Here is a 27993-nt window from a genome sequence, read left to right on the forward strand (position 1 = left end):
CCCTGGTAAAACCTATGTAAAATTTCACAATCACAATTCAGAATAAATGGCTATCCATGAATTGTTACTTCTTTAAGACCTGAGGTAGAACAGCATGACCTCCCCCTCAAACCTCTGTGACCAAGATGGGCATTTGCCACATGATCAGAATAGAAAATGTGTCATATGAAGAGACATCACTGTGGCTATCTGCCTTACATGCTTGCTAGCCAGTGTGTTTGAAACTTTCCCAACCTCCTATAAGGACACAATGCTGTCATTTTATCCCAATGCTTTGAGAGCTCTCTCCCACAACACAAAGCAAGAAACAAAATGTAAACCTGTGTATCAGACAAAACCAAGCCATTAGGCTTCAATACTGAAAGAAATGAAGAAACAGCTGGTGATGCAGTAGCTGCTAAAAACTAATTTTGTTTTCTTCATAGGCAAGCAAACCACCAAACCTGCCCACAGAGCTTCCTGAGTTTGAGCAGGCTGCACACATACAAGCATGGTACAGTATATTTCTACTGCAATCATTTCCATTGTGTAGAAGGGCTAGTTTTGAGTAAGCTGAGCAATAGTAGAATCATGGAATTGTTTGGATTTAAAGGGGCCTTTGAAATTCATCCAGTTCTAAGCCCCCTGTCACTGGCAGGGACACCCTCCACTAGAACAGGCTCCAAGTCCTGTTCAACCTGGCCTTGACCACTTGCAGTGAGTGGACATGCAAGACTAACTGGTCTGGACAACCTGTTCCAGTATCTCACCACCCTCAAAGTAAAGGAATTCTTCCTAATATCTAATTCAAACCTATTCTGTTTCAGTGTAAAGCCACTCTCTCTAGTCCTATCACTACTTGTCCTTGTAAAGTCCATCAGAGGGTCTTTTGAGAAACTAATATAATTATTGCTTCTTACTTCTTCCTTTTTACTGACGCACACTTGTAGTTGGAGATAACTTCTGTTGTAATACATAGCTGTTGCAACACCAGGAAATACCATATGATTTTCTCCACTAGACTGATAAAGAAAACTGTGAAGCAATATCAGTTCAACCCAAACTGCAGTGGCTTGAGGTATGAAAGTCTGAGCAGATACAGACTTTTCCACTTTAGTTTGCAAAAGTACTCCACTCAGGATGAAGAGCTTGTAAGCTGTTCTGATCCCCAGCACAGGCAAAACTGAAACTGTCAGCCCTGATCATTATTGTGATGTAAACATAGGCCTATGAGAGATAACTGTCTCAGTTTTCACTTAAACTACAGATTAAAAAATAAATTAATTCCAATTGTACTATGCCTTTTAGATCTTCCATCTAAGACCTTGAAAAAAAAATCTAATTTTTTGCAACTGTTGCTTGATGAAAGGAATATTAATATGGTGGTAGCATGTTACAGCATTTAACATTGTAGCCTTGACATTTCTTATTAAATATTTAACTGCTGGAAATGGTATACTCGAGAAGCACCTGTGAAAATGAAACCTGGTTTTGAGAACAAAAGGTTGTAAAAATAAGGATGAGGATATGGATAAAATAAATATTATAAAGTTGTCAGTTTTTTTAAATCTCTGAGACAAGAATTTGATTTTTTTATGTTTATTTGGATGCATATTTTTCCTATGGGGACAAAAGTTTGTAGACTCACTAAAATAAGTGCATTTAATTCACAGACTGGTTTGGCTTGGGGTTTTTTTCCAGACTGTATGCAAAACACTGCTTGTGTTTGTAAAACTGACTACTTTTGGTGGTCTAAAAAAGGCAAATGGGTGAAAAGATGGAGAACCTCACAAAGATACCAAAACTTTTGTCCTTCATACATGACTTCAGTATAATTTTTTTTTTGCAGTGATACTATAACACTAGGAAACATCTCAGTTATTTTGCTTTTGAGAGTTAAAAGCTGGTGCTGATCAAACCCTCTGTAGGAATTTACAACCAGATGAAACTTGGCAAATTAAGAATTATCCCTCTAGTTCTTGCTTTAAACAGCTATTTTTTCCATGGAAATTATAAGTTTTATGATAAATAAGGTAAATTGCCTAAGAATTTTCAGCTCTTTTTTATTATGTATTTGCTATACACTGCACTTGTTTATCCATATTTTACTGCAGCATATGGGAGCATTTAAATTTTGATTGTAGCAGGGCCTATCCCAAAACACTTAGGTTTTGGGATAGGAATGCTCTAAGCTGCTGAAGAGGAACCTTGGCAGAGACTGCTTCTCAGAGAAGACTAACACAAGTCTATCTCTAGTTGTTTCTGAGGACAGCAGTTAATTATTTTCTGTTCAGTATGTTCAATCCCTTGAGATAGAGATCACGTGAATTTTCCTAGTAAGGGTGGCAGAAGTACCAATTTAAACGCTGATTAAAAGGATTGTAGTAATCTTGAATGAAATCTCAAAAGCACAAAAAAAGTAGATGAACAATACACTGGTCACAAATAATGACAGCTCTACATGCTTGGTATTGTTGTATTTAAATAGTAGAATAAGGTTCCTGCATACACACCTAGAATATACTAAGCAATTTATACTCTAATTCTTTCTTCAAAATTAATAGATATAGAATATGAAATCTATAATACATATCACACTAACAGGTCAGTAATTAGAAAAACACTGTTCACCCCAGATGGAAGTCAACCATTCCTGAAACAAGGCTCAGGAACCTGGCTTTGTGCCCAGTGACAGTAGTGGAAGCAAGAATACCTTTTATATATGTGCTGGTAAATAATTTAGCAGGTTCACCTCATTTTTTAATCCATTTGAAAGAAAAGGGGAAGGAATTCTTTGGTACTTTAAAAAATGTGAGGCAAACACACACACACACACGCGCGCGCACACACACACACTGCTCAAAGCACCTGAGAGATGAAAGCTGTGGAAGGACAGATGATGGCCATAAGGCCATGAGGCAGAGTCAGTGGGAGCTGCAGGCTCTCAGGCACTACATGCAGGCACTCTTTGCTCCCTACCACTGCACGTATCTTGTGCCTGTCCCAAATGACAGCCCTAAGGAGCAGTAAAGATTTCATTCCCTATCTGCTGGCAGTGCCTTCAGCTCTTCTGTTGAAAATACCAGCACAGATGCCTGTTAGTGGCAGAAGAAGGATGATTTATTTTGGGATGAAGACGCGTCTCCCTTGGAAGCTGGATGAAATCCATGTAACTTATTTTGCAGAACTAATTTCAGCAGACTGTATTACAAACTGTTTCAGTCACTGTGAGCCTTACTTGTCTCAGATGAGCAAAGAGATTCAGATAACAAAGAGGAATTTAACTGCACTCCTGAAGTTGCATTGCCATATCTATTCCTGTTTCTATGGGTATATTTCTGTACTTTATTAGCACTGTTTCTGAGCCATAGAGATTTGTAACAGCTAGCTGCCTAATTTAATACCCCAAGAAGAGATCCAAAATTTGATGGTGTATGAGATGCTTTTATTAGACATTTTTATTAGACCTATGTCTATCAATGTACTGGGAAGGACCAAGCAATCAATTCTGCCTTGCCCTTGACTGCCCAGCATGCCACTGATAATGGCCACAGTCACAAAGCAGCCTGTGTGAGTCAATAGTTAATTTGTCCATCTCTCCATTGCTCTTTGGATGAGTTTGGATTGATTTTGGGTGAGTGTGTTCTCTTTGTGTTCCTCCATATACAGACACCACAGAAAGTTTAAATTGTGGTCTGCCGTTCTTGTTTCACACCAAAGTTGATGTGAAGTTCTGTGTAGATGCACTTATTTACTGTAATTACAGTGTTGTCTCCTAATTCATCTTATTATCTTAGTAACTAGAGTGGTTAAGGCTGTTAGCTTGCCACGAGAGCCATCGTGAACAACAAGCAAATCTCCAGGTGTGCAAAAGGTTTCTGTGCTACACAGTCCATAGGAAGAAAATAACAAAAAGTTCAGAATAAAGAAGACCTCATTTCCACAGTAAGTACCTCTGCACTTGAATTTGTCCCTTGAAATAGAGGGAGATATTATGGTATCTGAGATTATATTGAACAGCAATTACAAATGAAGAAAGACTTAGTGGCAATTTATATGCACAGTAAGTTATAAACATATTTTGAAGTGTTATAACTGTATTATGAAAAATAGTCAATTTGTCATACATAATAGGGTTATGAGAAAATATGTGTTCATGTCCCACTTTGCTGATGGTCTCTTACCCCTTTGAAATGCCTTGACTACATTTACTATTCTGCAAGCAAATGAATGGAATGCTTATGAAACAATCAGAGTTGGACCTTCTTGTACCAGTGGTGCATTTGGTCCCGTACAGATGGCCAGAAAATATCAAGTCACTTTGTAAATGTTCAGAACAATGCATGACACTTGAGTAAATTTTAGATAACTAATCTTACACAGCAGTTTCTGTCTTTAGTTTAAAGTAAAATGTCAGTATTCTACATGCATCTGTAAGTTCTGGATATATGAGTTACTAGGCAAAATAACTAACACAGATTTGGATCATCTAAAAGAATAATGGTTAATATTATTGGACTGGATGAAATAGCATAGAATAGCAAATTTACAGTCAATCTGTCTTACATAATATTAACATAATGTAATGTAATAATTTTTGCTTGTAATATTGCTTCAGAACCAAGAATGGGCTGTCCTATATCCCTGGAAAAGTGCTACTATGCAAAATAACAAGAGGTGTGATCTGATTATTTGAGGGCTCAATGTACTCACAAAGCACTCATCTATCTGTGTGAATAATATGAAGTTCCATCAGCCCTGTGACAGTTCTGGAAATAATAAATGTGTTCCAAAAAAGCTTTGGACCCTTAAATGAATTGTCCAACAAATATTCTCGAATCACTAAATAGAAATAGGCTTGCAGTTGGCTTGGCTGAATCACTCTTTAAACAAATTTCTCCGTCCTGCTGTAAAATAAGACCCCAAGCAACAGGCACTTCAGTTAGGAGATTAAAATGGCTGAGATGAAATGTGCAAGTGACCATCCAAATTTTGTAACATCCACAAAAATATTTGCACTGTTACACTTGAAAATGGCATTTTTTTTGTTTTTGTTCTGTATCCTTCTGTGGTTGCAGAAGGTCTACTAGCAGGGGTGCCCAATTCTGCCCTGCTAGAACAGAGCTGATCACTTTCTCAAGAGATAACAAATGCTGGGACTGTAATAATTTCACAGGCAGATTAAAAAGGGATGTCTTCTGATACCATTTCACCTCCTCAGATAGCTAAAAAAAATTCCTGATCTTGCTCTTAATTACTGCTCCTTAATTGATTTCAAAATCAAGCAGCACTCCCAGCAGAGCATTTCTGAAGGCTACTTCTATATCTCTATCAGTCACTTGGTGTGCAGAATCATGGCTTACAAGCTCCACTACCTGAAGTGTGATGATAATTACTCAGAAAAAGATTTTGTTTGCTGAGAGAAAGCCTTTATTCTCAAAGTTGTCTTGATAGCAACGTTAACAAAAGCCACAGGCTTCCAAGGTTGGACTGAATCTTTTTTTTTATATATCAGTATAAACAAGCTCTGAATAATTAAATTTCTAATTGAATCTCTCCTCTCAGACACAGCTGCTTAGCTAATTACTCTGATTTTTTTTTACTTGACTGACTTTTAAAAATGGTTACTTCTGTGATACTGCAACTTAAAAGTAATGTTATTTGGGAACTGAGGTGTCTTTATGATCTAATGACTATGATAAAAGTGAAACCTCCATGCTAGTGAAGTTTATCTTTGGTGCTATGATTTCTACATTTACTGTAAGGTAAATGCAATCTTGTCATATCATATTTTGAAACTTTTTAGATAGCTTATGCTAATTTATGTGATGTGGGGATTTATCTCTGTCAACTCTCAGTCAAAACCAGGTTTTCTGGCATCACTCTTATTTATTGGAATGCAAAAAACTGACTGCAGAAAGCAGAAGGACTTCATGTGAGTGCTATCATTGGTAGAGCTGTGATCTTTCAAGAGAAGGAGGAATCCAGTGGAACAGTGAAGTTGACAGAGGCCAAAGGTTGATTCCAGCTCTAGGGCATGACTTCAGCTAGCAATAAATGAATGGGGTTTAGGGGGGTGTGCAGACCAAAAGAAAACTAAAAATTAATGAATAACCCATTTTTATTTCTTTCCTTTTCCTCAATGCAAAGATATGGGCTTGATGCCTGTTTGGAAATCATGAGAAAAATAAAAAAGAAACACATTGCCAACCACTTTTGCTTCTACAAGGAGTAACTTGTAACTCCACCAATTTTAGCTAGCTGCTCAGGATGAGTGGATTAGCAGTATTACATAAAAATGCTTCTTTTTCAAGAATATTTTGAATCTGGTTATCTTAGAATAACATTATGGTTTCATGAGTTACCAGTCCCAAAGGAAGTCCAAAGCAAAGGTTTCTCATGTAAAATTTCACTACCTGCCTCTTTCAGACTGAAACCTTTCAGATGCCTTTAGTGCAGTGTGACACAGGGAGAACAAAAGTGCAGGCACATCAGCAGATCAGTAATTGTGCAGGTGCAGGGAGGGATCCTCCCTTCTGTTCTGGGGACAGAAACTTGGCAGGACTGCATCCTCTGCAATTGTGGAGCCTAACAGGCAGAGCTCCTTCAGTTTCTTGTGCCATCCCACATGACCTCAGGCATGGCTGCTGGGTAGATTATACACATTTTTTACTGTTTATTCAGTATTTTATTTCTTATTTTATATGCTCAGGGCCTATAATGGTTGAATTTGTTGAGAAACATGGCTAAATGAGGGAAGAATTTGATACCAAAGTTAATTAGAGTTGGGAAAGCACCATTTGCTGTGCTTGAATTAGATTGACTGCATTTTAAATCTCTTTAAGAGAAGAACGTTCTTAGCTCTGCAAGCAAAGCCCCCTATTTCCTGCAGTGCAGCAAAACAAAATACTGCTGTGTGTAAATTCATTGAGAGTCTTTGGAAGCTAGAAAGGAATTAGGAAGTAGCAGATTAGTAATCTGAAAGGCAGAAAAGCATTGGGAGGATGGAAAACATTAGAAGGAAAGACACTGTAATAACTAACAGACATATCTTGGTATCAGAAAAAAACTTCCAAACTTGTGTTTCTTTTTAGCATAGTCTCTTATTATTACTATCTGCCTTTCCAGAGTTTCAAATGATTGAACAAGCACTAGGAATAAAAGTTAAATATCAGGTCTAGAATTGGAGAATTAAAAAAAAAGAAAAAAAAGTTCACATTTGGAACTTATAGGATGATAGAATTGAGGATCTCTGAGCAATTTTAACTTGCTCTTTCGGTGTACAGACATTGTGATTGTCTTTAATAATATGAAACTCTACCTACATTTTTCAGTACTTCCCTATCTCAGACCTTGGTTTGGATTAAAAAGAAATTGCATTTTCTTTACAGAGTTTTCCTGATTGCTGTTAACAGAATAAGCTAAGTAATTCAAAAGCATTATTATAGTTACCTCCATTAATTACTGTGACTATTACATTATGTGGTATTATTATTCTCATTCTATAAGCAGAGGCAGAGAAATGAAAACCAAAATTATCAACACACAATATATTCCAATTTCTATTAAAATAATTACATCAAGGCCCTAGATTTTCAAAGTATGAGGCTCACTTATTGGCCAAGACAGCAGGTTAAATGTAAAAAAGTCTAGAATCATAAAAGCAGTCTGTGGTTGAGGAAGGTTCAGTTCCCCAGAAAAGTGCTCAACCATGTAGTCTTAAGGTCATCACTTGCCATCCTGCTTTTCCCTGGCTTACCCAATGCATGTCTATCCATGTCTTTAAAGGAAGCAGCCTATAGTCTCTAATCTTACAGGCTCCAGATTTTTCCCAGAGTATCATCCATTGCCTTTGTGAATCTGGAATATTTTGCCATTTACTTAAAATGAAACATGATATCATAACACTTACACACAACGAAGAACAATCTGAGATTGAATGGGGAACCCTCACTGGGACATAATACAGGCATACGAATGCTGGGATTTACAATCTCATTTTCTTCAATGGTTGTGTAAGGAAGAAGGAAACCTATTTGAAACAGGTTTCCAGAGAGAGCATGATCAGCAGAATAATGGAGTTGCACTAATCTTCAGTGTTAGCAAAAAAGGAATTATCAATTAAAATAATCTTACAGTAACTGCTGTATACTCAGCTGTTCAAATGAGTAAAAAGGAAAGAAGTAATTCAAATTTTCAAAGCACAGTGCATTTTTTTAATGCTACAGGATAGTAGGCTGCAAATTCATTTTTTCACATGGAGTGATAATTACCTGTCATATTTGACATGGCCAAGTCTAATCCTCTTCATACTGAAATGCATAAAAATCTTTTCACCAACTCCAGTGAGTGCAACAGTATCTCTGGATGGCTGTAAGGGGTTTTGGCATTTCACCTGAACAATGCAGATTCAGCACCTGCAGTTTCATATTATTGTTGTTAGCTCTTTTGTCCGAAACACAGTAGTTTCACAGAGCTAAATCATTCTTTCATTTGTTTGTTTGAAGTGATGCTTTGCAGTCGTTGTATTGTCATGTATTTTTAAGCCTATGTCCTGTAGTTGCTGAACCAAAGAACAGACTCTGCAGAAATGTGAAGAGAATGTCCCTACCTAACTGCAGCTTTTCAAGGAGCTTGTTATTGTTCTAACAACAGCTGCACACAGAAAATTAGAAAGAGAGGGAAACAGACTTATAACTAACATGCCCCTACCATACCCTCAACTGCAAGGAAAGTCCAACTACAACAAACCCTGCTGCTGGAAAAATGCCAAATGCTTGGACTGAGTCCAAAGTTTCTGCAAACTATGCAATAATAAAGTTATTGCTTGAATAAAGAACTCTGTAAGGTCAAGAAACACCCACCTCTTTGTCAAACATTCCTACTCTGTGTTATCAGGGTCATGTGGACTATTTGTGATACACTCTGCTCTGAACACCCGCCGAGGAACCCTTGAATCAACATGCAGGCAGGAACGAGGATATACTGCATCCCAGGGCTCCCATCCCTAGATGCAGACCCCTAGGAACTTTCCAGCCCATTCCTGGTTCTCCCCAGGGAATCCTGTCCATCACTGCTGCAGGGTGGGTGCCCCAGCAGGTGACTCGGACTGCGGCTGTGAATGTTAGGAGTGGGAAGAGAGAGGCAGTGCACAGTGCTGCTGCTGGCAGTTCCCATGCCCATGACACTTTACATCACCTTCTTTTCTAAATAAAATCTTGTGTCTTTATTATCTGGTACAGACTGACCAACTCTACATAATTTCTTGCTGCATTTTTCTGTGCTTTTTACACCATATTTTTTGATGATTGTCAGATTTCTAAAAATGTGACTAGATTCTACTGCCCTGCTTGTTTCCTGGACACTGGGAAGAACTGAGAAATCAGAGAATCATAGAATGGTTTGCGTTGGAAGTGGTCATTAAAGATCATCCAGTTTCAACCTCTCTGCATTAGAAAGGCCCACCTTCTACTAGACCAGGTTGCTGCAGTGGGAGAATCACCTTTCCTGACCTGCTGGCCACACTTCCTTTGATGCATCCCAGGGTACAAGAGCCCTTCTGGGCTGCAAGCATGCATTGCCAGCTCATTTTGAACTTTTTATCAACTAAATTAATGGAATATCATAACTGCAACTGAATAATTGACCTTTGCTGGCTGCCAGACACCTACCCAGGTGCTCTCTTACTCTCTCTCCTCAACATGCCAGAAGGAGAAAACATGAGAAAGCTCATGGATAAAGACAGGGAGATCCCTTGCAGTCACTGTCACAGGCAAAACAGTCTTGACTTGGAGATGATTGATTTCATATATTACCTATTAAAAAAAGAAAGAAGAAAAGTAAGGTAATGAGAAGGAAAGAAAAAACCAAAGCACCTTCCCCTCACTCCAGACCTTCTTCCCAGCTTCAACTTCAATCTTTTTTTCCCAATCTTCTAACTCTTGTACTTCCTCCTACCCAAGCAGGACAGGTGGATGAAGAAGATGGAGAACAGGGGGTTGCAGTCGGTGCAGAACTTCTTCTCTCTGCTGCTTCTTCCTCCTCACACATTCCTGCTGCTCCAACAAGAGTCCTTCCACTAGGGTATAGTCCTTCAAAACAGACTGCTCCATCGTGGGTGCTGCAGCTCCTTCCTGGAAATCTGCTCCCATGTGGGCTCTCCATGAGCTGCATGTTTCCCCAAGGGTGTATCCACAAGCTGTGGCATGGGGAACTCCATAGGCTGCGCAGTGAATATCTGCTCCACTGTGTGCTGTGGGCTGTAGGGGAGTCTCTGCACCTCCTTCCTCTCCTTTTCTGAGCCAGGTGTCTCCAGGGCTGTTTCCTCTCACATCCTCTCTCTGTGTGCTGCTCTGCAGGTTTCTAACCCCTTTTTAAATATGTTTTTGTAGAGGTGCCACCAGCATGGTGAACAGACTCAGCTGTCTGTCATGTGGTGCCTCAGTTTTGGAACAATTTTGAGCTATCTGCCCAATGCAGGGACAGGTCCTGGTTTCTTCTCACAAAGGCCACCCTCACAGCCCCCTGCTGCCAGCACCAGGGCAGAAACACCCAATACAGCTGCTGTGCAAGTGTGCAGTAAACCCAGCTTGTCCAAAATGCCCCAGGCTGCTGCATTCATCCAGCTCAAGCCTGCAATCAGTCTGTGGCTGCTTGTGTCCCACCTGTGGTGAGTCAGTGCGCAGGCCAGGTGTAGTCTGGCCATGGCTCATTGCCTCCCAGAGCTGTTCATGCCCTTCCTTCCCAGGCTTGCAGTTGCTTAACTCTCTTGCTCTAGCATGCCTCACAGCACGATGTGCTTGGATTATGATTAAGTTTCTTAATCCAATGAAAAATTACACCCTTTTCATTTGCAGAGTTAGCTTTCTGATGAGTTTGTCTCCTGACAGATAGTGAACACCTAACTTAGTTCAGCTGTAAGCTTAACTGTGTATGAATAACCATGATGGGCACTATTCTTTGTGTGCATGCAGGTTTTTTATTCCCAAAAACCCAAATGAAAATAAGAGATGCTTTTTGAATGTGGAGTGAGGACAGGCATATATGATTTAAAAGAGTTTCAAATGCCCATGCCAGGGTCTGTTACAAACCTAGAGCTCTGGGAAAAAAAACTAAACAAAATTGCAGAGTTTATTTGCAGGAAAACAAACAAGATTGCAGGATGTTCAGCTTTGCACATTACAGTCCAGACAAAAATTATCCCAAACTGCACAAAAGAATTCAAATGAGGCCAAGGAGAATAGGTAAGGAGACCAAGATCTCCAATTGGAAGCCCAGAGAAGGATAAGAGTGCTCAAGTGTATGAAAGGAAAGGATTTGCTTTCTAGGCAAGGCTATTGAGCCAGGAGTTCCCCTGAGACACAATATGAGAGATGCCAATAAAATCATGAACGTCACAGGGAAGATAAGTAGAGGATGAAATGAATATTATCTTGGACCCCAGCCAAGGTGATAATACCAATGTTTGCAAAAACTCAAACATTTACAGGAGAGAAGAGATCATCTCAGAAGGGGCTGTATATCTTACTCCTGGATGTCAAACATCCCTATAAGAGAAGCAGGAAGCCTGGGTGGAAAATGGTGGGACTGTCTGAGGACTGGAAATAAGGAGCAACTGAGAGCAAAAGAACCACAACAAAGAAACTCAGTAGATTCTTCACTTCAGTCTTGGTAAGGCTCCCATAATCTATAACTTTTATAAGAGAGAGCTCAGATGAGATAGTGTGATTTGGAGCAGGCATACCCAAAGTATTTAGACTAATCAGAAGAATTAAATGTTAATAAGTCACCAGGACCAGATGACATTCACCCAAGTGTTCAGGAGGAAATGAGACATAATCCTGCAGAACTGCTGGCTGTAGTTCTGCAGTAGTAACCGAAGTACAGCATGTGCTGGAGGGGGAACCTGGGAGCTGCTTAGCAGTGAGTCTGACTCATGAGAAAATGCTAGAACAGGTCTGTAGAAAAGAAAGGGATTGCTGAACACATGGATAAACAGTGTCTATTGATAAAGTGTCAGCATGGCTGGAGTGAAGGGGTGTCCTATCATCCCTGGCCTGCTGGGATTATAACATGGGCAAAAGGAGTAGTAGACTTGAATTTCCAAAAAGACTTTGACTAGATTACATGGCAAAGGTATGCAAAAACCTCAACCTTGCATAGCCATAGGATTACAGAAAATGATGTTTTATCTACTGGAAGATGGATAAAGGCTGGAAAATAAAGGCCAACCCTCTACAGAGTGGAAAAATGTTGGCAGTGGATTTCAGTAGGGACTAGTATGAGAATTATTCATATTCTTCACCAGTGATCTGGTAAGAGAAAAACTCCACACATATGAAAATTATGCCAAGCTCTTACAATAGGCAGTGAGGAACTCCAGAAGAAGTTCACAAAACTGAATGGGAAAAAAGGATATCTAATTCATGGAAAGAAAAGCTGTGCATCTAGAGAAAAGTAATTTGAAGTGCACCTACACAATTCAGGATTCTTAGGATTCCAGCTCAGGAAAGTGATCTTGGAAACATTGCAGTCAGTTTACAAAAATCACTGTCATAGTGTTCAGTATAAGCCCCCCATAATGAAGCCAGCAAAATGCACACCCTTGACAAGAAAGGTGCTGAAAATAACACAAGGAGCATAATTTCACCATTATGTAAACTCCTCATCTTGCGAACTTAAAATTTCTGCGTCCTCAAGAAAAACATAGTGGAGCTAGACAAGGTAACTAAAATGATTGAGGGGATGTCAGTCTTATAAGGAAAGATTCAAAAGGTTGAATCTGTTTAAAAGGGAAATGAGAAGTCTGAAAGGAAAAAGGACTAAAATTTACAAAATTATGAGGGTAGTGGAAAGGTCAATGCAGAAGTAAAATCTACTACATCTTGCAATACTAGAACCAGAGAGCACTTGATAGAACTAATTTAAAATAGGCAAAAGGGAGACACTATCACAGCCTTAAAAAGGAGAAGATAAATTCCTTAAAGGGAACAGGCAGTGATGTATGTTACCTTCTGACACCTTTTAACCAAGTCTTGTGGGCAGTAGAGAACTGGCCTCTTCTGCTTTCTCCCATTGGCATTTTCTACTGCCACTGTAAGAGACAATATGGGCACTGCTGCTTTGTCTCACTGATCCTCAAATGGGATGTTTCATGTATTATTACCCCCCAGTCTCAATGGGCTGGCCTAAATGAGGCATAAGGAGAAACTTGTCATAGAAAACACATGCAAAAGCCACTGCTTTAATGTCTGCAAACCCCTTAAAAAAAAAAAGGGGGGGGGGGGGGGGAATGGACAAAGGAATTAGAAAGGAATTTCCTGTCGCTAATTTCATGTTCCTTTCATAAAAATATCCCACTTCTGGTCCTTTTATTAGATTTTTTTAAGCATTAACCACAATGCAAGTTGTGCAATACACTCATATTGAATACTAAGACAAAAAAACAGCAATTACAAATAAACACAAGAACATAACAGCATTAATTAAATACTGCATTGGTCTCTTAAAGTCCATTGTCCAATAAAATGGAACATTTTAGATTTATTCTGTGTCCCACACAATAATGATCAAATGAACTGAAACTAAGTTTCAAGTTTTCACAGCTCTCTTCATCTCAGAAAGGTACAAAAGGGTTCACTGTCCTCCCACTCTGCCCACCACTTCTTCAGCAGATATGCAAATCAAATCTGCTCTGCTTCCTCACTAGCTCCCTTCACCCCTCAGAAATGATAAAGAACAAAACTAGAGTTGCTTTCTTTACTTCTCATTCTGTTGCTGAGCAGGCTAAACCCTAATTCCATTTTGAGCCACATCATCAGAGAGTTGAGTTAGATGAAGAATTCAGAGTGTGAGATTCTGGCCTAGTACTTTCCTGCATGGTATGCAGTTACTACAGTCATGCTTATTACTACTTTGCATTAATACACTTACATATATTATTTTTAAAATAAGAATTGTCAAGATGATTACAAAAAACTTCTCACTTTTCTTTCCCATTCATGACCACAGAGAAAAGAAAGGAATATTGCATTATTTCCTGGTGGTACTCATAAAACAAAGGAAGTCAAAGCTTTCCTTTCCTCCTAGAGTCTCCTCTTTCCTATATACTGGTTTCCTTACTGACCTCCTATTAACCCCAACGAGATGGCACAGGTATCTTTAGTAGTTTCATTATCTTCAGGTGTCTCCATCCTTCTGTAATCCTCATCTATTCAGGGCTCATTCATCCTCTTACCTTAGTTGAATGGTTAGTTTTGGCCTCTCACGTGTATCCCCCACCTGCACCTGAAGTCCTGGTGGTTCTGCTCACATTGAGTTGCCCTCAAAGCTGATTCTGCCCAGTGTTACCCACATCACCAAAGCAGGGTGGCCATGCAGCAACAGATTCCACAAACCTGGGGTAGGAATTCCCTTCCCCTGCCTCTCACACAGACACAGTGCAAGGGGGGCACAAAACCCCTTCTCCCCAGTGAATATTCAGTGTTATTCTTGTGAGGCTGAACTGAGTAAGGGCAAGTGACTGGAAAAGCAAAGTCCTGGCATTCCTGTGCTCAGGGGATTTAGATCCCTCTGCTGGATGAGGTTGGTTCAGTTGTCCTGAAGCAGAATGGCACTTTGAGTTCAAACAGTGCCCAACCCTGGGCAGTGCCCTGAACAAAGGTGCCTGTCAAGAGGAAGTTAAGCTACACCCATCCTTTGTTCTTGGTTTCTTTGATCCTGCAGAACACAGCTTCTCACATCAGACATCCCATTTACTCTAAAACTAGTCATTCATCCATCCAAATGCAAAAAGCCCACCCCAGTACTCTAGGTGAGCTGAACTGAACTCTATTGTAGGTTTTATATTCTGCTACTGAACAGAATGAGCAGTTAGTCTGAGGCTTCACCCAGCAGATCACTTAAACAACTGAGAGAGTCATGGCAAAATAAATCTTATCTGGAGGGACCCCATTGTGTCAGAAAAGAAGCATAACTGTGTAATATTTTTGTAATTTGGTGTTATACTCAGCTTTTCATAAAAATTATAGATTTTTGTCCCTATTCATTATAATTTATTATCTTTTATGTTTATTAAAAAGTTTAAATGAATACATGGCATGTGAGGAGATGCGACATTGTATTTTAAAGACTGTGAAACAGGCCAAACCTTTAGGTAGAAAAGTAAGTCAGCTTAGAAGGTGATGTAAGGAAAAAGGTATTTATTATTAGGAGGCAATGCAAGGCATTTATTATTATCTTTGTTTTCCATGAAGACTCTGAGCGCATACAGCTCTGAGAGAGAAATAAATGGCAAAACTTTCCAGAAGCAAGAAATTCTCTCTGAATTTTCAACATTTCAGTGCAGGCACCTTCAGACATTCCTGTGTGTTTTGTTCCACCTTTCATTCTGTACCTCCAGTCTGTGTGCCATGTATTTGCCCCAGCAAAAATCTTCATAGCAGAACAACTACATAGAATCTTTTCTGATAGCAGTCAGATCATGACTGAGGGGAAAGTCTGAACAACCTCCAACACATCAGAGGTAAAGATGGCAAATCTGAAAAAAACTCTGTTACATTTAAATCTGTATGATACTCAACACAATTCAAACAGTGGGCGGATCTTGCCCATCAGATTCTGGAAAAGCAACTAATTTTTGTCTGTGAACAAAATACTCATTGCAGCTAGCCAAATGGCTACAGAAAGTTTCAGCTAGTTCCTGGTAATATCTTGTGATGCACAACACTGATGTGAGCAAAAAATCATTATAGAATTAAATAATGGATTTTATACTCCAGCTCCTAATTTTTGAGAGAAGTCTTCAAAACTTGACTTATTTTTAATTGAAAATAATGGTTTTCAGTTTCTTCTAGTTTGAGTACAATATGATGATAAAAATAAACAGAATGCTACTTCAAAAAACTGCACCATTAAAATATATGTTTTCTCCTGTAATCATGCAGAGCACAAACAATGGTTTATATATGCAATTAAGAAATTGATCTCCTAAGCAGAAATGTGAATGATGTATAGTGGCATTCTAAGGAAATAGAAACACATCTACAGAAGGTTCTTGGTCAGGGAGTCTGTCCAATGGACTGAACTGGTAGTATTTTAAAGACAGGGACTTAGAGTAATGCTTTTACAGTTAAAAACATGGATGAAATTTTGACTGTGTGGACATACAAGCTTTTGACAGGCCTTTATCATGTATGTTGAACAAAAAATGTTTTCCGTACACTTGCAGGAAGACAAGGAAGGACACAAAAAAGGGTAATAGCAATTAAAAAAATAAAAAGAATTCTCAGTGTTATAATTGTAGTAATGTAATAGTTCTTCAGGTGATTTTTGCCCAGTTTTTTCTTGTCCAGTGCATTAAGGTGTGGAACAGCAGCTGCAAATACAGGAGTACAGAGAACTACTCTTCAGAAGAAAAATAAACCCCAAGTCCATTTTCATCCACATCATTAAAGAGTTGAGTTAGATAAAGAATTTAGAGTGTGAGATTTTGGTCTAGTATTTTCCTGAATGCTGTGCAGTTACTACAGACAAGTTTTTTATTACATTCCATTAATACACTTACATACATTATTTTTAAAATAAGAATTGGGAAGGTGATCACAAACGCAGCTGATATTCCTAAAAGTCTGACAACACTCACTGTTGTCTGTTCAGTCTGTCTAGCCATGAGTGAAACACAAAGATTAGATAGATAAATATAAAGGGATTTCTCACTCTGGAACACAATTTATAATGAATGCATCAAATTCTGTTAGGCAACAGGAGAAGGCTCGGGTTATAACAGAGGCCCCATTAACGTAAGGGTTCTTAGAGGAGCCTGGCACATTGAAGTGGTGCTTATCACCTCCAGGTGTTAGGCAAGCTGTTCAGAACTTTGAAGAATTAAGTTTTACTTGCTTGCACATAAAACTCTAATTAGTGTGCATCAGATTCACAGACTTGACAAAAAAACCCCAGAGTAATTATCATCTGCCTACTTAGATATTGCTAAAGATATTATTACAGTGTGAAAGAACTCCTATCTTTTGAGAAAATTTGTTGGTTTAAGTAAAATGGATTTAGTATATGGTTTATAATTCATAAAACCTAGAGGGAATATAGAATTTGCCTATGAATTATATTTTAAATAAAAACTGAAGCAACAGAACAAACTAATTAGTAATTTAATATGAATGATCTCCATAGAGGAAAAGGTGTCTCATCTGGTGTGCAAGGAATTAAACAGACACTGTCAAAGCTAAGGACAAAGAATGAGTTTACAAAATCCATTCTATTTTCTTTACCTGCTCACTGTACCTACAATGTTAATATCAACTTTCATTCAAATTTGTCTCAGGCCTATTTTCCAAGACTACCTTTGTTGCAGACATCTTTTCATGAAAAATCCTTTCCTTAGGATTTTTCCTCCTGAGAAGCTGAGAAGCCTCAGGAACAAAATGTAAACAATGATTATCTGCTGCTGTGGAATGCAACAGGTGCATCTGTGATTGGTCTCATAGAGTTGTTTGCAATTAATGGCCAATCACAGCCCAGCTGGCTCGGGATCTCTGTTCGAGCCACAAACATTTGTTATCATTCCTTTCTATTTTTAGCTTAGCTAGCCTTCTGATGAAACCTTTTGTTCTATTCTTTTAGTACAGTTTTAATGTAATATATATCATAAAATAATAAACCAAGCCTTCTAAAGCATGGAGTCATATCTTCATCTCTTCCCTCATCCTAAGACCCCTGTGAACACCTTCACATACTTTTTTTTTTTCTAGAGCAGTTTACAAATCTGGAAGATCCTTATACAGTTTAAAAAGGAGGACATGCATTCCTCATGCCTCCCAGAGTCCATTTCTGGGAGCCATCTGCAGTCATTTTTACAGTAATAAAGGGTTGTATTCAGCATTGCTGGTAAGTGATGCAGGAAGACAGTCAAGAATGAAGCCTGTTTGTTTGCACTACTCATTTTAAGGGAGACTAAGCCTTATCTTGGAAGCTCATAAAGGATCTGTGATTCCTGACCACACTCACTAAGGTTCTGGTAGATTTTATATTGGTACCTTGTTTCCGAATTAAGAGGAGAACTATATCTTCTTCTTAAGATATACACTGTGATATGCACATTTGGCTGAGAAAATGTGGAATTTGAGTCAGTTTCATTCAACTCATTAACAGCTGTGTCAGTTGCCCATCTTTTTGGTCTGCATTCACCACCACTGTGCTCTATACACTCATTATTTTTCTCATGAATGCAAATTGACTCACTAGCAGTTAACCTCGCTGGTGTCAGTGGCTGCCTAAGCTGCAGAAAAAGGGCGATTCAAATGTGCTGCATGTGTTTGGGGCAGACATGATGATGGAGCTGCCTCCTTGTTGCTCTTGTCAGAGGGATCTCTTTGGTATTCTGTCACATCGCACTGCACAAAGCTGTTTTATTTTTTCACAGCCCCAGCAAGCAAGGTAGGCTCAGTGACCTCAGTAAAGCAGACAAATGTGGTTTTCTTCCCCAAAGCTGAAAATTAAATGTATTATTTTGTCCTCCTACTGGGTCATAAAAAATCAATTTTGTGTCAGCCACAAAGCTGCTCACTGAAGTGTTGTCTTCCATGGCCAGCTGGGAGCCCTGAGGCTGAGCAAATCCCCCTCTCTGCAGGGATATCTCATGGATCTGCCACCTCCGTGTCTGCACCCAGAAAGTACCTGTCCCCCTTTTTCCTTGCATCTCCTGCACCTCGCCCTACCCAGGGGGCACTATGTGACTGCCCAGGGAAAAGTGAGACAAGAAAGTGCTGTCCCCCCCTGGCTGTCCTCTTTGCTCTCATCTCTGTGCTGGGGAAGCCTCCTGCTAGTGTGGTGTGTCCCCAGCAGGTGCAGAGGTAGATGGGGGTGGGCAGGGGGGCAGGCTGTGTAATACAGGGGCTGTGGGGCTGACTTTTCTCTACCCTCTGAACCAGTCAGTGCAAACGGGGCCATGGAAAAGCCACCTTGTCACTGGAACTGAGCCAGTGTGGATTTTTCTGCAATCATCTTCTTCACCTCTTTTCAAAGCCAGTCCTACTTATATAAGACCTGGTTATTTAGATTCTTGTTGTCAAAATGTGAACTATGGGGATTGATCATCTTCCTGGGACATCAGTGGATTTTTTTAGCCTGTTTTTTAGTGAGAGTATGTAGGGGGATTGAATATAAGAAAATAAAGGTAGTGTAGAAAGCAATCTCACCCCTAAGGAGTTGCAGCTGGGCCAGTTATCAAAGATTAGGAACAGGCCTGACTTTAACAGGCCACGGCTGTAACCAAGGAGAAGAAGAGTGCTATAAAAGAGAGGGTTGGCCCCTTGAGAAGGGAGTTGGAGTCAGTTGGCTGTTTTGTGAAGAAGAAAGAGTTGATGCTGTGAGGAGCTGCTCACAAGAAGCGCCTAGAGGGTATGAAACTTTTGAATAAGGAGGTGACAGTATGGAACCTCTGCAATAAGATAACAACAAGAGTATGTTCACAGTCTGGATGTGCAAAAGTTTCTACTGTGTGTGTCTACTGAATGAGGAGTAGTACTTGGAAAATTTCTGAGGCTCAAAAGCCTTTTTTCTTCTAAAAGTATTTGTCCAAAGTAGGTTGTGTAAAACAAATTCTTCACTAGATAATTTTTATCATTGTGACTGCTAGAGCAGGAACCGACAGGGAAATTGACTTGCTGAGAGCTGTAAATATTGTTAAAGTTAGAATGTAGTGTGCTTAGACTACACCTGTTCTGTAATCCTACAGTTAATTTATCTGTTAATATTAAAACAAGAGACACTACTGCAAGCAGTGGACATCCCATGTCAGGTCAGCACAATCTCCATGGGGACATAAGGTGTTTCACAAACCTACAAGACTGAGTGGCAGACAAGCTACAGTTTCTCACACATCAGTGGTGTCGATACTTGAGGGTTTAGCTCTAGTGTATTAATACAAATAGAGGGCACTTTTGTGTAGTATCTACTTCTCCTGTGTCTAAAGTGCTCCATAAGTCAATTCAGTAAGCTAATGGGATGGTAATGGATCAACAGTAATAGCATGAGAAAATGCCACTCTAGCACACAGAAGCCAGTGGATTAGCTGATTAGTGCTCCATCAGTCATCTGCTACAATAGAAATAGTCATTATGAAAGAACTCCAGTATGTGATCTCTTTAGAAAATAAACATTTGACACTGATTTTTTTTTTACTTTTTTTTTTTTTGCTTTTTTTTTTTTTTTTTTTTTTTTTGCTTTTTTCTCCCAAAAATGTTGGAATGTTCCCTAAATGTATTTATGAAGCAGTCAGGTACATTGTCCACACACAAGGCTAGAAAAAAAAAAATCTCCAGCCATAACTGTTTTTAGCCACTGAGAGGCTTCACTGAGAAACACAGAAAGTGAATCCTTCCTGTTTCTCATGTCTCTCTGGTGTCCATAAGACAAATGAAATGTCCTTTCAGGGATTACCTAGACAGGGATTTCTTTGCTTATCATTTGGGACTGTACAAAAGGGCCATTCTGTCCCTCACTTTTTGAACCACTGACTAATCTGTTAATTATACCCAGGAGTATGAAGAACACAAGGGCATAAGGATATGAGTCATGTAATTATTATCAAAAACGTCAGACTTTGGAAGACAAAACTGAAACATGACTGAAAACCTCAGTAAACATGAACCAAAACTGAGTCAAGTGTCACTCGGAAACCTGAGAAAGCTAAATGACTCCCCAGCCAAATTTAATGGAAAACACATTATCACTGGCAAGTGCTGAATGCTTTGCCAAGAGGACAGGAAAACCTTCATTACCTGAGGAAAGCTTAGGAAGACTTGAATAATTATCATATGTTAATAATAGTAAATTATACAATCCTACCAGTGATAGCTCCTTACACTCTTGAGTTTTTCTTCCTTCTGCCTTCAGATGGCTGCCAACAGTAAAGATTTTGGTCTCAGGGCTGTTTCCAGGGAGACCCCTTTCCAGCTGCCTGCTATCTGCAAAGGAGCCCTGGTGATTCTCCTGGAGTCTCCTCCTGGTACTACACCATGCAGCTCCAGCATTACCAGCTGCTTCACTGTGTTTCTGCCTTGTCATTTACTGTGTCACACTGCCTCTATGCTCAGTCTGTTCAGTATCAAGGCTCTCTTATCCACCTCCACAGCTCAGGGGCAGAGCTATGCCTCTTCCTGTTCTCCATTTCTCCAGGCAATGCCTGGCTGAGCTATGATGGCTCCACAGCCAAGATGATCTCTGGGCAGCAGAGTCCAGACAAAAGAAAGAGCATGTCCTCTGTCCAAAGCCCGGGTTTCAGCTCTGTGAGGGCACTTCAGAAATGTCTGAGTGCCAGGGATAGATCCTTCTGCTTAAAAATACATCTCAAGTCTTGCCCTGTGGCCCTTGTCTCTGAACAGGGATAAGCCAACTTGTTCACTCAGGTGTTTTAAAATAACTCCTCTTTTTTTAGCATCCTTTTTTTTTTTTTCCCCACTGGCCACTGTCAGCTTCTGGAAACTGTTGCTGCCTCAATTTCTTACCATCAAGAGCAGTAGCAGCTGCACTCCATGACTGTCTTGGGGAGATCACTGCTGTAGGCAGTGAGGGGAAATTGGGAGAAGGTAGTTCTGGGTGGAAGGTCTGTCTCTGGGTGCCATCCTCATCTGCCAGAGGCAGCAGAAGCAGTGCTGTGGCAGCTCATTCGTAGCCTCTGGAAGAGGCATCTGTCTCTTCAAGTGTCATTCATACTTGAATGACTATTGCATCTCCTCCAGGGAAGACACCAGATGGAAGTGTTCTGAATGCCAGATTTGACTACAGGTTGCCAACAGGACCATGCTGGGTTAGACATGAGGGCACACTAGTTTATACCAGAAATCCAAAGGAGTTCTGGCCAAACCTCATGCTGCTTGGCCTGAAATTATGCAGAAGCTGCCTGCCTATTTCATCCCCTCCTGTGTGTCCTCTGTAGATGGCATCAGAGCTCTCTCCATCTGTGAGCTGAAGCCTTCAGGGCTAATGATGCTTTTGTAATTTTCAGTATTGGGAAATTCTCAAGTGTGAGACTTTTAAAATTACCACAAACCTGCTCTTTGCTGAAGTGGAACTAGTTGATTCACACAGTATCAAACAGAGAATATCACTAGTCATCAGGATGCTCCTGCAGAGTCTAGATTTTGCAGTGAAGACCTATGGCACAAGGCACATTATCTCCTATGAAATACCAGGGTGAATCATACAGGTAATGTCTACAAAAATGTGAAGTGTAAGAAGATGCTGTGACTAATTTAGTCTTAAGCATGATGCAAAATTATCCTCACAGAATCAGAAATTACCTGTCAATGTTAGTGTGCCTTTGGGTGTTCTCACTGCAGAACGCATGAGGAATTAGTATCTTACTAACTCATTCTTGGTTCTATAAAAGTTATTTCCCATTAAAAAATCTCTCAAGGGCATGACCTACTAAACCACATTCTTCCATGCAGCCTGAAGCATTATCTGTACAATAACCATTCTGCCATTGGAACGCAACACACCACACTATTTTGGATGATTAGTATCCAAAATCATTCAACCACAAGACAAGGATCCCTGATGAGAAAACCATGAGTTTGATAATCTCTTTATTACCTGCTAAAATGTTCTCATTTGCCTTCCCTCTGCAAAATTTAGCTCTCAGTACTCAAAGAGATTAAATTTCAGAAAAGATGCTTTCACAAAAATAAATCTCTGTATTGTGTAAAAGGGAATGAGTTGGGAGGGGGGACATGGGGCTGCATCCAGATGAAACCGACTCTAGGATAGACCAACAGGCTTGATTACCCACCTGATTGAGGCCAGGTTGTGGTCAAAGAGCAAAGTGAATCCTCTGCTGTAGTGTACTGCAATCTCATTTAACCAGCTGATACCGACTGGATCCCTCCGTCGATCCATCTGGGGCAGAGGGTGAAGGAAGCTGTGTGGAGTACCCACCTGGAAGCACCTTTCCAGGGTCTGAACAATTGCCCTCCCCGTGAATTTTCATGACTGGCTGTGTGAAGGCAAGAAGACATCTTTCTAAATACTTTTTTCGTAAGATGGAAATGAGCAGTAATCTCTGTAGCTGCCACTAGACTGGCAGTGGCAAAATTGTGAGCTAACCTATCTGGCTTTTTCCTAGACAAAGCATCTCTGTGTCTTGTATACAGAGAACTGAGAATGTCTGCTTTGCAGGAAGGAAGGATGGAATGTTGCATCACCTTTCTTGTCTCTTCCCAGGGAAGAACACTGGCTCATGGATATTCCAGAAGGAACAGACTGGCTGCTTCAAATATTGCTTAGGGTAAAGCCATGTCCTGATGATGCACATCGGGCCAGATTTGTTTTGGAAACCTGCTTTTCCAGAGTGGTCTGGCTGGCATACTAATTATTCCCTACTCTTGGCGCTTTCTTGCTCTGACTGTATGTCCTTCTGAAAGCTGTTGACAAGACCTACACACCACCCAGCAGAGCCTGGCCTGCACACTGATCCATGCACACAAAATATTATTTGCTGAAGCTCACAGTGTGCGAGTGGGTGCCGGACAAAAGAACTAGCTGAAAATACAAACCAGGAATAATTGTAGTTGGCACCACTGCAGCTATCAGAGTGAAATAAATTTCACAGATCATCCACAGAAAGGCAAACCTGAAAAAATCCTTGGATATTTTATTTGCAAAGACTACCCTGACATTCTGTCATTTTAGGCAGTGCAACCTTATTGAAGACTTTTGACAGTCTCCAAGAGAGGCTGCTCTCTGGATTTGTTTAAGTCAAATGTTGTAGTACTTGATGTCTTGTCTTCCCCTTTCCTTAAGAAACATTCTTAGGCTGTCATTGTTTTTGCTGTCCCCAGTCTGAATTAGAAATAGCTCTTTATGTGAGGAAATGCAGGTGCAACTATCCTGCCATTATATTCAGTGGCAATGTAGGAACTCTGGGAGAAGCAGAGGTTTTGAAATGGAAGAATGTCTTTACAGGACTAATTTTCTGCTTAATTTCACATATGAGACCTCTCTTTGAGCTATTTTGCTGTTAGTGTATTCTCAGTACCATATTATTCGATAGGGAAGAGGGAAAAATGACTGGAGTAAGGTAGTGGCTAATAACCATTTTAATTTTTTCTTGAAGAGAATGGAGTTCTGACAACTGCTGATTTTAATCTGCTTCTGGAACTTTAAATTAAATTTTTTTCAATTAGAGTCCAAGAATGGAATGAAGCAGACTGCTGTCAGAAATCTTGGGATGAGTGATTAATGAACTTTGTAGTAATAGTCTACTTTAAAAAAATTCCTATTGGAGAGAAAAAAATCATCTCCATTGGTAGAAAATCCCTCAAATGGAGACAAAACGTAAGTTGAATTAAAAGATTTTGCGAAGTGCTTCAGATGGAGTTCTTGGGCCTCTGTCCACTGCTGGTTGCACAATGCCCTGTGGATCACACTAGCATGCAGCCTGCTTGCCCTTCCTTCTGCAGCACCCATCCTGCTAGTGCAGAAAGCAAAAGGATATTGCCATGCAGCATGAGGCCACTTCAAAATTGGCTTTCAGTTGTGAGGTTGTGATTACTCAAAGTGTTCTGCTTCCCAAAGCTTCCTGATCCCCTCTTGCTTACATAGGAAAATTTCTGTCGATTTATATAGGAGAAAGATGGAGCCATTGTTAATCATTTATAGCAGCATTTAGTGCCTTTGCTCTCTAGTTTTAGGTACTTATTCAGAGCCACTCCTCCTGCAACAAGCACCAGCTCAGGACACTGTGCCCTCCCCCTGACAGCAGCAAGAGGAGTAGGTGGCCTGGCTTCACACAGTTCTTGTCTGGACAAGTTGGCTTCCAGACTGTGACACTCCTCCTTTCTCCCCTTCCCTCCCTGCAGTCCTGCACTCTATGCCTGTTCACCTCTGTCTGAAACCATCCTAAAAACTGGTGGAGCACAGGTGACCTTATGCCAACCCAATGCCAGGGCTTATTTCCTGAAGAAAAGCACAATTGCAAAATAAAAGTGATGTAAGCTCTTATAATACTTTGTAGTAGGTACAGCTGAATGCAGAAAAAAAAATACATTGAAAATGTCCACCAAGAATAAAACAATTTAGTACATAGCAAACTTTTTTTCAGCGCTGACAGTATAAACTCTTGTTCTGCAAGGAAAGCTTTTCACATGCTTCTCTCTTTTCAAGAGCTCCTTCATTAATATTACTCCCTCATCTATAAAGTGAACTCATGACTTTGCATAATCATTCTCCCTCCTGTATGACACAGAATCGAGCCAGCATTGCACATGCCATTACTCCTGAAGGGCAGCTTCCAGAGCTGCATTTTAATTAGGGTGATAGGCTGTTTATCTCTAATGGTTCAGGTACACTAGTGGGTTTCTGAACCTTAATAAGTTACTGCATATCAGCCAAGGGGACTGCCAGCATGCTTGCTCCTTCCCTGGTACTTGTCAGGGAAAACCTTTTTTCTTCTATTAACCTAGACTGAAGTCTGAGCTGACGTGTTTCACACCACATTTGCAGTCCAATCAATTACCAGTAGCTTGCTAAATTGCAGGTGAGATAATCTTATGTCTTAGTCCAGAGTGTTTAGGCACAGCTATGACACTGCCCACCTCATCTTCCTTACAAGAAGTTGGTTAATGGGAAAGAGCAAATTCCGTCTTACTGCCCTCTATTTCTTACAAATGCAGGAACTCCAGGTTAATTGGATAGCTTTGCTGTCTGTAGGAGGAAGGACCGTTCTGTATGTTAATAAAGACTCCCAGGACAAGTAATTTCATACATTTTGACTACAAAATAGCATTGGAATTTTGACCCTTTCTTCCAGTGTTGCAGATACTGCAGTAATTTGGGATAAATATTTCCTGTGCTATCTGGTGTTATTTAACCTTGCTTGAACTAGTTTATTTATACAGAAAGTTTTGAAAGTAACGCTTGTCTTTCTCACAAGGCTATGAGGAAGCTTTAATTGACTAATGGATGCAAAAATTCCTGGGAACCTTGGCTAGAAGAAATAACATAAACCTTTACTGAGCTCACATTAATTGGAGATTTATTTTTTAATGACAATCTACAGCAGTAGAATTTCTGAGATAATTTAATCTTTCCTAGGAGACACGCAGCAATACAGCTGGAAGTGCTGAGTGTATTTGTCTTACAGTAAACCAAAACTTACACCCAAGTTACTTATGCTTGAATTCTAGACACACAGGTGACTTCCAGCTCAGGTGTTGACTCACTGCATGGCTCATTGAAGATGTGGCTGTCCCTTGGAACAGATGCTGGGTGCACACGTTTGTTCTGCCCATTTTGGAGATGTGTATGCAGATGTGTTGGACTGCAGCTCAGAGCAAGGTGTTTCCAGTGTGTGCTTGACTGCAAAGGTGAGGTACAGAGAATCCAACAGGGATGCAAGGTAGACACACAACAAAGGACAGGCTGTCTCCATCACTTAGTTTCAAATTTCCATCATATGTAGACATCCAAAACCTACCTCCTAACATCTTGCCATCTAACCCTCAAGATATTTAAGGTCCCCAGGTATTAATGTTTCCCATGTATAGTACTCCACAGGTATCTGAGGTTTTTTCCTCATAAATTTAGGCATCTACAAAAGTTCAAGGACTGTTTAACACAGCCACATCATGATTTGTACAGGACTGTTTCTCAAATGGGCACTCAGTCCAGAAGGCATATATGTTGTAATGGCTACATAGATCTCTTCCAAATACATGTCTGGAGCATGTGCTGGCAGTGCTATTTTCCTTCTTTATGTGCAGATGTTCAAGGATGAACATTCAAGAAGAAAAAAGGTTCTGCATCTTCTTCTGCTGGAGTGGGTTTAAAGCTGCAAGTCTAAACTCTTGGGAAAGCATCCAGACTCTGGTTATCTGTTGGAGATGGTGGGTTCATCAAAGCAGGGGGGTGACAGATGAGGATTCTGAGGATGAGTCAGCAATTACATGACCTGGCCTCCAGTTTGTGCTCTAACCTGCACATAAAGCATTGAAAAGAACACAGGCTGTTCTACTTAACTGTAAGATCTGATGACATCATGGAATTGAAACTCAAGACCTCTGCTGCTAGGTGGATGCTTTATCTGGCATCACTTTCTAAATGCCTCAATTACAAAAAATTCAGACTTGTTTAGTCATGTAAAAACAGGAGAGGAAGAGAGGGACATATCTACTTCTCATTTTCTGAATGAAAGAACTCAAAAGTATAAATATATATAAAAGTATAAATATATAAAAAAGTATAAATATATAAATACACATATATATATTCTAAAACATGTTTTATATATAAAATATATATTATATTTTCTATGTATAAAAGTAGAAGCAAATGTTTCTCAGGACTGTAAAAGAGCATTGCAACTATACAAATGTCCAAATACAAAGATATGATCAGATTAAAATACATAAAGAAAAGTCAGCGCCAACAAAGAAAATTGGCTGCTGCCATCTATGAAAGTCTAATCCTGGGGAAAAAGCCTACTATATATAAAATAAACAAACATATGCTAGTGCCCCAAACAAGTCACATGGAATTTTATCACTTTACAGAAATAATTAATTCATCAGAAGTTTTGTTAAAATATGCAAGAAAACAGAATATACTCTATAGTAACTTGTTCTTGAACGAGTGGGATAAGTTCCATCAAATTGTATGAGAGAAAAATTTCCAAATGAGCAGAACAAGCCTCAGTTATCAAAAAGTACAAATAAAATACTATTGGGAGTTGCTGCTAGTCCTTAGCATGCCATTAATGATAAGGTTAACGAAATGTTATGATACAGTGACTAAATGAAGTACGGTTCTAAATAGCATGAGTGCTAGGGATTAACTGAATTATATATGGAGACTGGGAGTAGGAATCCATGGGCAAGGGAAAATTTCTGCACATTTCATTAGCTGATTGCTGATTATACTGTTACAGTCCTCCAAAATAGAGTGGTCAGACTTTGCCTGTGTGTGCAATATTTGAGGTTTGTAAAAATTTTAAGACTCGAA

The sequence above is a fragment of the Geospiza fortis genome, unplaced genomic scaffold (genome assembly GCF_000277835.1).
Source record: "Geospiza fortis unplaced genomic scaffold, GeoFor_1.0 scaffold195, whole genome shotgun sequence".
In the NCBI taxonomy this organism is placed as follows: Eukaryota; Metazoa; Chordata; class Aves; order Passeriformes; family Thraupidae; genus Geospiza; species Geospiza fortis.